Source organism: Salvelinus alpinus, chromosome 17 (assembly GCF_045679555.1).
Source record: "Salvelinus alpinus chromosome 17, SLU_Salpinus.1, whole genome shotgun sequence".
Classification (NCBI taxonomy): domain Eukaryota; kingdom Metazoa; phylum Chordata; class Actinopteri; order Salmoniformes; family Salmonidae; genus Salvelinus; species Salvelinus alpinus.
Genome location: NC_092102.1, coordinates 55,533,852 through 55,550,167, shown reverse-complemented (window position 1 = coordinate 55,550,167; position 16,316 = coordinate 55,533,852). Strand labels below are relative to the sequence as shown.

Here is a 16,316-nt window from a genome sequence, read left to right as displayed (position 1 = left end):
ATCTCCCAATTTCCTGTAGGACTATGATGTATCAATAGGAGAAATAGAATTAGAGAACATGTGCCCGTGTATTTGGTCCTCTTGAAGGGCAATTTTCTCTTAAACCTAACCCGCCAGAGCCCTGTTCTCCTCCTCCTAATTAGATACTTTTACCCAGAGAAACTTGAATCTCATATATCAGGAGCACTTTTATATTATAATTGGAACCTTGTAAATATGTAAATTATTTTTGTTTTATTAAAGTTGTTTTTTTATATTTTTCTTTTTTGTCTTGTGTGTTTTGGCCCTGTTTTCTTTTGATTTATTTATTTGGAAATTCTTTAGAGGTCTTCTTGTAGTGGGGAACGATGTCATAACAAAACCACTTTTTCCCTTCATGTAGATTGGTTTATACAAGGAAGGTGAAAAAACAATGGGAAATTTGTAGAATTAAGGACAGGTGTGTTGGAGGATATAGGATGGACATAATAGTCCACCAATGGAAGGTCAGGCTTAGTAGCTTAACCCCTCCCCTCACCCGTTCTCATACTATATGGGCTGGCCTCTTCTCATTTTCTGTCTATTTTCCTCTGAAGAAGCACGAATTGTGCGAAACGTCAGGAATTTTTTCTTCCTAATTTTAAACAATACTCCTTTTATCTTTTTACCTTCGAACAAAAAAGGTTTTGACCATGTGAATCAGAAGAGGATTACTGTATCTCACTATTCTAAAAGGACACCATTTTTCCTACAAACAAAGATAAGCACATGGACCTTTGGAGACTTGGTGGGGATGGTATGGAAGAGCTCTTTTCCGTGTGAGATATCCATTTTTCTGGGTTGGTGAGTACTCCCAAAATCACTGTGTGTACACATGAAGATTTGAACATTTGGAGTGACTTGAAGTGGAACCACTATCAGAATTGAACCATAAAGGAGTGATCACTTTTGAATGGAGTGTTTTTCTCCCACCTGAGTGGGGAGGTTTTTTTTCTCACCTTTGTGTGTTTTTATGGAGTGACAACCTAACCTACAGTGGTAATCTCCTACGGATTGCTTTTATTGTACACATTCCCCTTTCTCCCTTTTTCCCCCTCCCCCCTCTTTTTTGAGGGGCTGAGGCCGGTATGAGGCTTAATTGCCAGTTCTGGGGTAACCACCAGATGGCAACGGACAATGATTTGTTGTTGGAGAAAATGAGTTGTGAGTGCTGACCTCTTATCCTTTCTTTATATTGGGTTTTGTTTCATTGGAGTTTCTTTTATCTAAAATAGGGCTAATTCTTTTTAATTTTTTCTTTTTGTCTTTGGTGTATAGATTTTTCTTTTTGTCTTTTGTATGTGTGTATATATATCTTTTTGGGGGGGTTGATTGGTTCCAATTATATATTGTGGGGGGGATTTTAACCTTTATATGATCCCTTCTTTTAGTTGGGATTTCCAGCAAGGGTTCCTGGTTTTGAACATTTACCATGGCAGTGCCACTACATAACCGTTTCCAGGCTCTAGTTAGTTTAAATGATCAGGGTGAGTCTACTGGAGAAATGAGGAATGTTCCTTCTTTGCCAGATATAACCTGCACAAAGGGATATTTCAAGGCCCTACAAGCCATTCATCACTCAGAAATATTAGATCATTCTGCAGTTAATCATTCTTTTCCAGCAGGGATGGTAAGACAGGTGAACAAATTGGCGGCCTTTATTAAACCCTCCTCGCCTAACCAACAGACCCTGGAAAAGGTAAAACTTAATACCAGTAGGTGGATGGAGAATAATATGCATATTCTGAGGGAGCATTATGATGGGGTAATTGCCTTATGCATTCAGAATAGCTCAACTTATAATCAAGAAGCTCTAGATAAAGCGGTGATGTGGGCAAAGGCAAGATATAAACACAAATTTACATCTTCTTCAGTAAGCACCTTAAAAAACATGTTGCAAAAACCAATTGACCCACCGGCCTCTACTAAACTGATAACTTCTCATCAGGCCCATTCCAGTTATGCGGCTGCGGTGACCAGCAAGTCACCAACTGGTAGGGTGTCAATGGGAGCCCAGGCCCACAGGGACTTTGGAATATGCAGGAATATCCCAGGGGGCCAGAGTGACACTTCGGTAAGGGATAATATGGTTAATAAACAGGCCTTCAGTAATCCTGTAGATAAACCGATAAACCATAGTCAGACTATCAACAGCAATACCACAGGGCTTGCTGGGGGTATACAGAGAAGGGAGGTGCAGGTAGAAGTTCATGTTGGGTCTACTTCTCCTTGTAGAGTGGTTCCTTCGACGAGCTCACCTACTAACCAACTATCTCCCCTCTTGTCCTGTCTCACCCCTCGGAAATTAGGTCCTGCAAAGAGTGGCGGGACTAGCTTCAGACTTACCCCAATAACCAGGAAGAGCACGGGGATACCGAATCCCCAAACTCAGCGACCAAGAAACAATTTGGCCGAGCCTAAAGTCCCAGCCTTGACCCTTCCAGGTAGAGAGCCCTCGAATTTACTCTTAACAGTAGAGGCGTTGGAGATTACGGTGAATAACGGAAATGGTCAAAAACTATCATTGAACAATGTGGCTGTTTTGATGGATGACATGGTTTTATCCAATTCTACTACAGGTTCACAGCAAGATGACCATCAGGGTAAGGTAGCAATGGCAAATGGAAAAGACACGGGTCCTGGGACAGAACCAATACTGGAACCTGTAAAAAAGGAGAAACTCTTTTATCCCACATGTCATTCTAGAACTGAAAGGAAAATAAATGATTGGAGTATTGAGATTAAAAAGCCCGTGGTTTTTATTGGGGATTCCAACCTTGCGCGCATTTCTAGTTTTACTGACACTAATACACAAATAGATAGTTTTCCGGGAGCAACCTTCAGACATATTGCAGGAGTGATAGGCAAGTTGGAGAAACAGCAAAACACACAGAAGGTTGTTCTATCAGTGGGTCTTGTTAACGGCTTGAACCAGCAGTATACCACTGCAGTCAAGCAGTTGCAACAGCTACTGAATAAAGCAGGTGAAGTTTTTCCTCATGCACAGGTCTATGTCCCTATTATACATTTTTCAGATGAGCTTCCATGGGAAAAGCAGGAGGTACTGAATCAATTGAACAAGTATATTCAGAAGAATTGTAGGGAACTATTGGATCTGAATAAACTTAGATTTCACACAGTGCAGGATGACCCAATACATTGGAGACCAGATACAGCTGTAAACATTTTTAACTACTGGCTAGACCAGTTAAACTATTAAGAGGGGAAGAGTGTATTGGTATTACTCCCCAGCACTCTAATGTACTTAACTTATCGACTACTTTTAGACTTACAGCGGCAGAACAGCAACTCCTGGAGAAGGGTCTTATGTTTATCCCGACACCCACTAAGATAGATCGCATGGAGCTCAGGAGGGATCTGCATACCTATCATAGAAAATTAAAATTACTTGATCATTTTAATTATAATACTGATAACCAAAGAATACCATTTATTGGTCCATCACACTGGGAGCCTAAGTTAGAGGGAGTGTCCAATACGATGCAGACTTTAATTCAAAGAGACTCTACCTCTTTTAGTACATTTAGGTTTTATATGGCAGGGAAAGATAATCTTACAAAACAAGAACGTAAATCCTTAAAATCCTTAAGTAAGAATTCCAACATAGTTATAAAACCAGCGGATAAAGGATCAAAGATTGTTATATTGGATAAAACCCAGTATCTGATCGAGGCGAAAAGGCAATTGAGTAATTCTAAACATTATAGACCACTGACTCATTCATTGCAGCAGGAGACCCAGAGACAAATTAGGCAGATTTTAGGAGAACTTTATGAGAATAATTACATTACAGACAAACAAATGTTTTACCTATTTGGACCAGATACCCCACGTCCCAGACAATTTTATTTGTTGCCTAAAATCCACAAACCTCCTGAGACTTGGACCATTCCTTCTGAGGTTCCATGTGGTAGGCCGATTGTATCGGACTGTGGCTCGGAATCGTATAGAATAGCGGAGTATTTAGATTATTTTATAAATCCTCTGTCACGGAAACATCAAAGCTTCATTAAAGACACGTATGAATTTGTGACAAAATTGAAAGAAATTAGTGTGCCTCAAGAAACTGTGTTTTTCTCAATTGATATTGACTCATTGTATACCAACATTGACACCAAGTTGGGTCTTAGAGCGATCAAAAACATCTTCCATAAATATCCAGACCTAGATAGACCAGATGGGACTTTGCTACAATTATTGGAACTCAGTTTAACAAGAAATGACTTTGAATTTAATTCTAATTGGTTTCTTCAAATCCATGGTACAGCTATGGGGAAGAAGTTTGCCCCGTCCTATGCCAATATTTATATGGCAGAATGGGAACAATCAGCCTTCCCCAAATGTATAAAGCTTCCAATTTTGTATTTACGGTATCTAGATGATATATTTGGGTTATGGACACATTCACTTTCAGATTTTATGGAATTTGTGAAGATTCTGAATACACATCATCCGTCAATTACGATTAAACACAATGTTCAGCCGGAACGAATAGAATTTTTGGACACCGAGGTATTTTTTGTAGAGGGGAATGATAACCTGAAGCGATTAGCAACAAAGGTTTATTTTAAACCTACGGACACCCATTCCCTCTAACATAAATCCAGTTTTCATCCAAAACACACCTACAGGGGGTTGATAAAGTCGCAGCTTATTAGATTTAATAGGATTTGTACACAGGAAAAACATGTCAAGGAGGCTATAGGAATTCTTTTTAAGGCTCTCAGACCCAGAGGATACTCAAAACGTTTCCTCCGCACTATAAGAGCAGAGGTGAACAATATGTCTGTAACGGAACCTATATGTGGGAGGACTAGTAATGATGGATGCATTATTCCATTTGTCACCACATATTCACAGTCTCTATGAGGTTTAACTCCATAGTGAAGGATCATTTTGAGCAGACGAGGGAGGAGGTGGAGATTCTCCAACAGTTCAGAGTAATATCAGCATATCGGCGAAATAAAAATTTGAAAGATGTGCTGGTACACTCTGGTTTCAGGGAGAAGCCGGGGCGGAGTGGATCACATTTTAGACAAGTTAAATACATTCAGAATAAATGGTCGGGTCTAGGGGCTCCAGTATGGGAGGTATTTCAATTGAAGACCACCAACATTGTATATGGAATTGAATGTCTACAATGTGGAAAACTGTATATTGGAGAAACTAGGAACTCCTTGGAAGCCAGACTCAAACAACATCTCTATCATATAAGTAAGGAGTCGGTTAAAAGCACACTATACATCCACTTTAGATCTCATCCAGTAGCTCAGTTAAGAATAGCAGGGTTGGAATCTAACCAGGGGTGGTCGCTAAAACACAGACAGATCAAGGAGCGGTGTTGGATAAAAAAATTGGGTACTTGTAATCCTACAGGCCTTAATGAAAAGTATTAGAGACCTAAACTTTTCTAACCTTGATCTGAACACTAACCTGAACCATCCCAACCCCAGTTTATTCTAACTATAACCCCAACCTTAATCCAAAACTTAACCTTAACCTTGACTATAACCTTAATCCTAGCCTTAACCGGAGCAATCTCAATTCTAGCTCCAACTTTAAACCCAATCCTAAACCTAACCTTAAATTTGATCATAACCCTAACCCCAGTCTCAAACTTAACCCTAACCCTAACCCTAACCCTAACCCAACCCTAACCCCTAACCCTAACCCCTAACCCTAAACCCTAACCCTAGCCCTAACCCTAACCCTAACCCTAACCCTAACCCTAACCCTAACCCTAACCCTAACCCTAACCCTAACCCTAACCCTAACCCTAACCCTAACCCTAACCCCTAACCCTAACCCTAACCCCTAACCCCTAACCCTAACCCTAACCCTAACCTAACCTTAAACCCTAAACCTTACCCTAAACCTAACCTTAAACCACTCTAAAAACTATACCTGACCCTAACCTTTACCCTAACCTTAACCTTTTTACTAACTATACCTAACCCTAAAACCTACCCCACGGACAGACCACCCTTTAACCCTAAAAATGGGTTAATCTACAAGTGGGCTACATGGGGCCTTCAACTTTGGCCGGCCGCGCCCAGACCCCTCTGGCCTGCGCGCAAATGCTGTGGAGTGCAACCATCCCTTTCCCCCCCTCGGTTTCCACGTGTCAGAGATGGAAGTGGATCAACCGCCTCAAAAATAGAAACCAGATACAAATTATAACATAGGCTCACCCCACTCACACCTCTGCACCATACACAAACAAACCAAAAACCCAGGTAAGACCCCCACCCATACGACACCAACCCTACTACAAACCTTACCAGGAAGGCTTAAATCACTGTACATCCAAGATACAGGCATGGGAATACCAAAAAAGAACCACCCAAAGGATTTATCTGGATTAAAACCTACAACAATCTTCCCCCACACAGGTTAGTATTAAAATTGAACCCCACACCCTCCCCCGGGCAAGTATTCACCTACTGGAGCAGTTACACCTACTTCGGGAGGGACACATCAATGAAAACAGCCAAAACAGTTTTTCCGGACCCATATCTCCCATTTTCCCAAATGGACATGAACGCGACAACACGGCAAAATCTACCGGACTTACAGGATCCCAAATGGACGTTAACGCGATGCTAGCTATACTCCGGTAAAAAGCACCAACACTAAACGACAAGTAAAGCACCATCCCGAAGCTGGCCAAAGTGAAACTACCCCTCAGATACCCTACCTCTAACTACACCCTAATGAAGGCACCAGGTTTTAGCCCTCTAAAACACCACAAAAAGACCTAGAACACACGACCACCATTTCTCTCTAAACATCGCTCTTCACCATTCTCATGACGTGACTACAAAGGCGGGAAAAATATCTTCACCACACTTGAAGGCCCATAACAAGACCTATGGGTTACCTAGAACCCTAACTATTGACTCATTATATCCCCACGGATGTCTAATCTACCCTCAATCGTTCCTGTCACCACAGAACCTTATCTTGGGTTCTTTCCAGGCCCAAACTCTCAACTAGAGCAGACCGCTCCAAACGCTAACACACAAGTCTATGGGGACAGAAAGGTCAAACACACCTTTTTACAGGAGGATCTATCATACTTCTACACATCACAGGAACTCCACGTATGGCTCATCTTGACCCTGAAGACTTCTAGTCTTACCCAAAATTGACCTGGTACCTCTCGGACACTCACAACCCAAACAGCACCCCAAAAGCAAAGTGCCTACTTTACATCGCAATTCACTACACTTAATGACGTGACTTCAAAGGCGGGAAAAATATCTTCATCACACTTGAAGGCTCATAACCAGACCTATGGGTCACCTAGAACCCCAACTATTAACTCTTTAAATCCCCACGGATGTCTACTCTACCCTCAATTATTCCTGACACCACAGAACCTTATCTTGGGTTCTTTCCAGGCCCAAACTCTCAACTAGAGCAGACCGCTCCAAACGCTAACACACAAGTCTATGGCGACACAAAGGTCAAACACACCTTTTTCAAAGAAGGATCTATTATACTTTTACACATCACAGGAACTCCACGTATGGCTCTTCTTGACCCCTAAGACTTCTAGTCTTACCTAAAAATGACCTGGTACCTCTCGGACACCCACAACCCAAACAGCACCCCAAAAGCAAAGTGTCTACTTTTCTTGTACTATTCTCCATAGGAATCAACGACAGAGGCCCCTCCATCACTTAACAGACTCACAGACGCCGCATCCAAATTGAATAGCGATCTCATTGGACGAACCACGGCCATACCCCTCACATGGACAACAGCTTGCACACCTCATGCACCAATGGGATTAGAGCTACCTGACTAAAACCACGCCCCAGCTATTTCCTATAAAAAAAGAAGAGCATCTCTCAGTCTCAGTACCACTTCATAGATGACACCTCCTTGAAGACACCTCACCTGGACTTGATGAAAGCTGGACCCCTACCACTACATCTCATCCTGAAGGACCACTCCTGCTGAACAACTAGACCCTAGCTCCAGGCTACAACCCAAAGACCCCTCACCTGGACCAAGACTCCAACTGATACCCTACACTCCAAACGAAGGTCTAATCTCCACTGAATGGTAAAACCCTAGCTACATGCTACACCCAGGATTTGAACTCCTTTTGAAAACCGCCTTTAAATCATTGCGATTTCTCCCCTAAAATCTAGGTACTCCCATATCACTGGACCCTCATCCCAGAGAACCTACGCCTTTTTTGGCATTTTCTCAACGGACCTTCACAGACCTTCCAGACCATCCAACTTCAAACATACATATACACCCACACATACACCCTATTTTTTGGTCCAAAAATACGGCCTCCCACCGTACTTGGACCTAGTGCACCTTTTTGCACCTTTTTCTCCTCCCTGCCACCTGAAGAAGCCGAGTAAGGCAGAAACGCGTCGTGGCTGGGCTACCCCTAGACCCGTTGTGCAGCTGTAAGGAAGGCAGGTTCCACACGGACTTCGGGGGTACCTCCTTTTGGCTACTCAATATTCTTTGTACTTTTCTCTTACCCTTATTTTGAGTTTTACACAGGGACACACTACAATGGAAGATCTACGAGACAACGAGGACTCCGGGCACTCTGATGGCTACTCAGACCCCCTACTTCACCACAAAAACGGGCCCAAAAATTTCGACGGGGCATAGATATCCACTTAGACCCTCTACACACTTAAGAAGAGACGCACAGAGGGGCCAGCCGAAAAAAGTTTCGACTGGCAACCGAGTCTCATTACAGGAACGTCGACTTCGTCTTACATAGCGTCTCTCTCTTTTTTCGGGCTTCAACGAATGGCACAACAGGCTCCCACCACTACAACTCCGACGAAACAGGACAACCCGGTCTCACCAACCCAAGACCAACCAGAACCAAGGACAAAGAAACCCTCCAAAGAAAGCGGCTAAACCCCACCATACCAGGGGACCCTGAGACCCGGTCATACCCTCATAAGGTTGACATAGGGAAGGGCTCCTTTTGGGCAACACAAACCCTCCTAACCTTCCCCCACATCATACCCTGACCAGGGTGATTGAGGGAACGGAGCAGAGGCAGAGTGTTAAGGTGGCCTCTGAATTTTCATCTCCATCCCATACCCAGACCTGGGTGGTATGGAATGATAATCAGCAGGAACAGGTTACAACTCCGCAACCATCTACCTCCACATATTCTTCCCAGTCAACACCATCTAAACATGGATTGCGGGATAGAACAACTGGATGACATCCCCAGCCGGCAACTTGACTCACAGCAAATCCCACACCATGGGACTCCAGGACCCCTAAACACCTCGAAAGGACAAGCAGCAGACCTGCCATACAGATCACCGCTTCAAACAGAACACCACCTCCGCTCACCACACCATAGGATGAAAAGAAAGGATACGGACGTCCCAGAAAATAACCCCTCACACAGGGGCAGACAAAACCAACACCGGTCCACCTCTTACCGACCAGGACATGTCGCAGGGAAATCCAGGAGCAACACCTACTCCAGACGCCCCACCACCCCATCACAACCACCCGAAAACTCCAAAACCATATGACAACAGAGATGGATACAGCAAAACGAAGCCATCTACTTGGGGAACCAAACTCCGTCAACAGTCCACCTCCAGTTTTCAGTACAACGGAGGAACGCCTGGACATACACGGCACCTACACCCTACACACCCCACATCCCATACAAAAGATAGGGGGTTATTAAGACCACAAAAATAGACCTCCAATAGCACTATAGAGTTACCATGACCATGGACTCTTAATAAAGAACTTTCCTCTAGCCACTTTACTAGCACTATGAGAGTTACCATGACCATGGACTCTCAATAATACTTTCCTTTAGTAAAAATATTCCTTCTTTTTTGGTTTCCTGAACTCAGGGTTACCATGACCATGGACCTCAAAGAAAAAGAAACAATAAAATAGAACTAAATTTAAAACTAAAAAAAAACCTTACCAACCCACCATCCTTCCAAAATAACCCCCGTCTACACCCACCAGCACCCCCAACGGACGAGAACCTTTTTTCTCCAACTACTCTGGGGACCATGTCCTCGGCGACTCCCCCGCAGCGAGCGGGACCTAAGCAAATTGGGCCCTTCCATACACCAAGCAAGAAGAAGGGAGGAAATGGAGTGACTGGACTCCTTCGGGGCCTCCTGGGGCCCTGTTGGCAGACCGATCGGCCGAACCCTCCTAACCCCATACAAACAGGAGAGTCACGTACCGCGCTGGACAACTACCTACCCCAGTTTAGAATTGGATTGGCAGTGCGTTCAGTAGCGCGTGGGTGATCCTAGCGGGTTGGGGCTTAACATTAAAAAAGAGGGGCTTTGGATTTGGCGCTGCGGCTGGAGGCTCGCATTGGCTATGTAATCCCTGGGGTGCCCAGATAATGTATGGCGGAGAAATTGATCCCACTGAATTTTCACTTGGGGACCTCTTACCCCGCCGTGCTAAGCCTGGACAACCGATCCATACTGTTTTACCTGGACTACGATACAATTCACTGTCTAGGGAGGATATACCTTTGGAAACGTTACGATCCTGGAAGGGAGTTACTCCACTGGTCACTATCACCCAAAACCACTGAATTACCTTGGACCGAAATGGTAGGGATGGAACATGGCTATCAACTATAATTCCTGGCAGACGTACAACATAAAGGCTAGAGGTTGATTTGCCTGATCCAAAAAAAAACCCGATAGACTTCTTGCCACGTTGGACAGACCTCCTTAGGTGGATGTATGACAGCCAGGAAGAGGTCCAGCCCTCTTGATCCCTGTCTGCCCTAACCTATGTGAGTTCAATGACTTACCACTCGACAGGGACACATGGCAACCAACTGAGGTCCGGACCTGCACAAGGTACGCAACTCGACGGTTTTGCCTGATCCTACGTTGAGTATACCCATACGGACCAGCTGGACTGGACTATACATGGTTGATTCAGAGTTAGGATCCTGGAAGGGAATAACTCTAGAAACATACACATGGTTGAATACATCCAGGACCTAAACTGACGAACACGGAAGTAAATACATAGACAATATGGAGCTCAACTAGAAGGATCCGAGAGGGAGTACACTCCTATGTTGTGCTATGCCTTCTACATCCGTTGACACAGCGGACCTAGACATCTCTACCACACCATTCGATATGGACACATGGCAACCAACCGAGGACCAAACCTGTATAAGGGGCGCAACTCAAGGGATTTGCCTGATCCTAAATCGAGTCGACAGACCTACCTTAACTTAACCATTCCTAAAACTATACCTTACCCTAACCCTAACCCTAACCTTAACCATTTTACTAACCATACCTAACCTTAACCCTAAACCTTACCCTAACCCTAAACCTAACCCTAAACCTCTCTAAAAAATATACCTTACCCTAACCTTAACCCTAAACTTAACCATTTTACTAACCATACCTAACCCTAACCAATTTTCTAACCATACCTAACCTTAAACCCTAAACCTTACCCTAAACCTAACCTTAAACCACTCTAAAAACTATACCTGACCCTAACCTTTACCCTAACCTTAACCTTTTTACTAACTATACCTAACCCTAAAACCTACCCCACGGACAGACCACCCTTTAACCCTAAAAATGGGTTAATCTACAAGTGGGCTACATGGGGCCTTCAACTTTGGCCGGCCGCGCCCAGACCCCTCTGGCCTGCGCGCAAATGCTGTGGAGTGCAACCATCCCTTTCCCCCCCTCGGTTTCCACGTGTCAGAGATGGAAGTGGATCAACCGCCTCAAAAATAGAAACCAAACACTAGCGAGTCACCGTTGCATTGCCTGCCGGGGGACCTGGACGCAGCAAGCCAAGGATTCTTTATCCCTTAAATTAACTGGGATCATCTTAAATCAGGCTTTTTTTAGGGGTGTGAAAATCTCCACCCTCTATACCACTCTAAGGTTTGATCGGATGGTAAACAGGTTTCAAATTAGCATTAGATTAAATAAACACCAAAAGATGATCCGTCTCTACCCCTGACTGAACTCCAGCGAAGACTTCACCCTTTTCAACCAAAAACAAAGAAAACAACTTTTTCCACCAAAGAACAAAACCTCACCACCCTGACACAGGTGTAAAGGGATCTCTACTACCCTACTCTACCCCTGACTGAACTCCTATGAAGATATCACCCCTCTCAACTAAAGACAAAGACAGAAGAAAAAAAGTCAACCCAAAGAACAAGACTTCACCATCCTGACATAGGTGTAAAGGGATCTCTACTTACCCTGACTAACGTATTTCCAACTTAGGAGTTAAAAGATACAAATTATAACATAGGCTCACCCCACTCACACCTCTGCACCATACACAAACAAACCAAAAACCCAGGTAAGACCCCCACCCATACGACACCAACCCTACTACAAACCTTACCAGGAAGGCTTAAATCACTGTACATCCAAGATACAGGCATGGGAATACCAAAAAAGAACCACCCAAAGGATTTATCTGGATTAAAACCTACAACAATCTTCCCCCACACAGGTTAGTATTAAAATTGAACCCCACACCCTCCCCCGGGCAAGTATTCACCTACTGGAGCAGTTACACCTACTTCGGGAGGGACACATCAATGAAAACAGCCAAAACAGTTTTTCCGGACCCATATCTCCCATTTTCCCAAATGGACATGAACGCGACAACACGGCAAAATCTACCGGACTTACAGGATCCCAAATGGACGTTAACGCGATGCTAGCTATACTCCGGTAAAAAGCACCAACACTAAACGACAAGTAAAGCACCATCCCGAAGCTGGCCAAAGTGAAACTACCCCTCAGATACCCTACCTCTAACTACACCCTAATGAAGGCACCAGGTTTTAGCCCTCTAAAACACCACAAAAAGACCTAGAACACACGACCACCATTTCTCTCTAAACATCGCTCTTCACCATTCTCATGACGTGACTACAAAGGCGGGAAAAATATCTTCACCACACTTGAAGGCCCATAACAAGACCTATGGGTTACCTAGAACCCTAACTATTGACTCATTATATCCCCACGGATGTCTAATCTACCCTCAATCGTCCCTGTCACCACAGAACCTTATCTTGGGTTCTTTCCAGGCCCAAACTCTCAACTAGAGCAGACCGCTCCAAACGCTAACACACAAGTCTATGGGGACAGAAAGGTCAAACACACCTTTTTACAGGAGGATCTATCATACTTCTACACATCAAAGGAACTCCACGTATGGCTCATCTTGACCCTGAAGACTTCTAGTCTTACCCAAAATTGACCTGGTACCTCTCGGACACTCACAACCCAAACAGCACCCCAAAAGCAAAGTGCCTACTTTACATCGCAATTCACTACACTTAATGACGTGACTTCAAAGGCGGGAAAAATATCTTCATCACACTTGAAGGCTCATAACCAGACCTATGGGTCACCTAGAACCCCAACTATTAACTCTTTAAATCCCCACGGATGTCTACTCTACCCTCAATTATTCCTGACACCACAGAACCTTATCTTGGGTTCTTTCCAGGACCAAACTCTCAACTAGAGCAGACCGCTCCAAACGCTAACACACAAGTCTATGGCGACAGAAAGGTCAAACACACCTTTTTCAAAGAAGGATCTATTATACTTTTACACATCACAGGAACTCCACGTATGGCTCTTCTTGACCCCTAAGACTTCTAGTCTTACCTAAAAATGACCTGGTACCTCTCGGACACCCACAACCCAAACAGCACCCCAAAAGCAAAGTGTCTACTTTTCTTGTACTATTCTCCATAGGAATCAACGACAGAGGCCCCTCCATCACTTAACAGACTCACAGACGCCGCATCCAAATTGAATAGCGATCTCATTGGACGAACCACGGCCATACCCCTCACATGGACAACAGCTTGCACACCTCATGCACCAATGGGATTAGAGCTACCTGACTAAAACCACGCCCCAGCTATTTCCTATAAAAAAAGAAGAGCATCTCTCAGTCTCAGTACCACTTCATAGATGACACCTCCTTGAAGACACCTCACCTGGACTTGATGAAAGCTGGACCCCTACCACTACATCTCATCCTGAAGGACCACTCCTGCTGAACAACTAGACCCTAGCTCCAGGCTACAACCCAAAGACCCCTCACCTGGACCAAGACTCCAACTGATACCCTACACTCCAAACGAAGGTCTAATCTCCACTGAATGGTAAAACCCTAGCTACATGCTACACCCAGGATTTGAACTCCTTTTGAAAACCGCCTTTAAATCATTGCGATTTCTCCCCTAAAATCTAGGTACTCCCATATCACTGGACCCTCATCCCAGAGAACCTACGCCTTTTTTGGCATTTTCTCAACGGACCTTCACAGACCTTCCAGACCATCCAACTTCAAACATACATATACACCCACACATACACCCTATTTTTTGGTCCAAAAATACGGCCTCCCACCGTACTTGGACCTAGTGCACCTTTTTGCACCTTTTTCTCCTCCCTGCCACCTGAAGAAGCCGAGTAAGGCAGAAACGCGTCGTGGCTGGGCTACCCCTAGACCCGTTGTGCAGCTGTAAGGAAGGCAGGTTCCACACGGACTTCGGGGGTACCTCCTTTTGGCTACTCAATATTCTTTGTACTTTTCTCTTACCCTTATTTTGAGTTTTACACAGGGACACACTACAATGGAAGATCTACGAGACAACGAGGACTCCGGGCACTCTGATGGCTACTCAGACCCCCTACTTCACCACAAAAACGGGCCCAAAAATTTCGACGGGGCATAGATATCCACTTAGACCCTCTACACACTTAAGAAGAGACGCACAGAGGGGCCAGCCGAAAAAAGTTTCGACTGGCAACCGAGTCTCATTACAGGAACGTCGACTTCGTCTTACATAGCGTCTCTCTCTTTTTTCGGGCTTCAACGAATGGCACAACAGGCTCCCACCACTACAACTCCGACGAAACAGGACAACCCGGTCTCACCAACCCAAGACCAACCAGAACCAAGGACAAAGAAACCCTCCAAAGAAAGCGGCTAAACCCCACCATACCAGGGGACCCTGAGACCCGGTCATACCCTCATAAGGTTGACATAGGGAAGGGCTCCTTTTGGGCAACACAAACCCTCCTAACCTTCCCCCACATCATACCCTGACCAGGGTGATTGAGGGAACGGAGCAGAGGCAGAGTGTTAAGGTGGCCTCTGAATTTTCATCTCCATCCCATACCCAGACCTGGGTGGTATGGAATGATAATCAGCAGGAACAGGTTACAACTCCGCAACCATCTACCTCCACATATTCTTCCCAGTCAACACCATCTAAACATGGATTGCGGGATAGAACAACTGGATGACATCCCCAGCCGGCAACTTGACTCACAGCAAATCCCACACCATGGGACTCCAGGACCCCTAAACACCTCGAAAGGACAAGCAGCAGACCTGCCATACAGATCACCGCTTCAAACAGAACACCACCTCCGCTCACCACACCATAGGATGAAAAGAAAGGATACGGACGTCCCAGAAAATAACCCCTCACACAGGGGCAGACAAAACCAACACCGGTCCACCTCTTACCGACCAGGACATGTCGCAGGGAAATCCAGGAGCAACACCTACTCCAGACGCCCCACCACCCCATCACAACCACCCGAAAACTCCAAAACCATATGACAACAGAGATGGATACAGCAAAACGAAGCCATCTACTTGGGGAACCAAACTCCGTCAACAGTCCACCTCCAGTTTTCAGTACAACGGAGGAACGCCTGGACATACACGGCACCTACACCCTACACACCCCACATCCCATACAAAAGATAGGGGGTTATTAAGACCACAAAAATAGACCTCCAATAGCACTATAGAGTTACCATGACCATGGACTCTTAATAAAGAACTTTCCTCTAGCCACTTTACTAGCACTATGAGAGTTACCATGACCATGGACTCTCAATAATACTTTCCTTTAGTAAAAATATTCCTTCTTTTTTGGTTTCCTGAACTCAGGGTTACCATGACCATGGACCTCAAAGAAAAAGAAACAATAAAATAGAACTAAATTTAAAACTAAAAAAAAACCTTACCAACCCACCATCCTTCCAAAATAACCCCCGTCTACACCCACCAGCACCCCCAACGGACGAGAACCTTTTTTCTCCAACTACTCTGGGGACCATGTCCTCGGCGACTCCCCCGCAGCGAGCGGGACCTAAGCAAATTGGGCCCTTCCATACACCAAGCAAGAAGAAGGGAGGAAATGGAGTGACTGGACTCCT

The 16,316-nt window shown here is 44.7% G+C and overlaps 1 long non-coding RNA gene across 1 annotated transcript; it reads left to right on the top strand.

Annotated features, from left to right (window-relative positions):
- Positions 1–559: 559 nt before the first annotated feature.
- Positions 560–2,766, top strand: LOC139543189 (uncharacterized). The gene is made up of 6 exons (XR_011668622.1): positions 560–1,182; positions 1,410–1,505; positions 1,644–1,717; positions 1,967–2,092; positions 2,328–2,462; positions 2,598–2,766. It is a non-coding gene; the product is annotated as an uncharacterized lncRNA (long non-coding RNA).
- Positions 2,767–16,316: the final 13,550 nt, after the last annotated feature.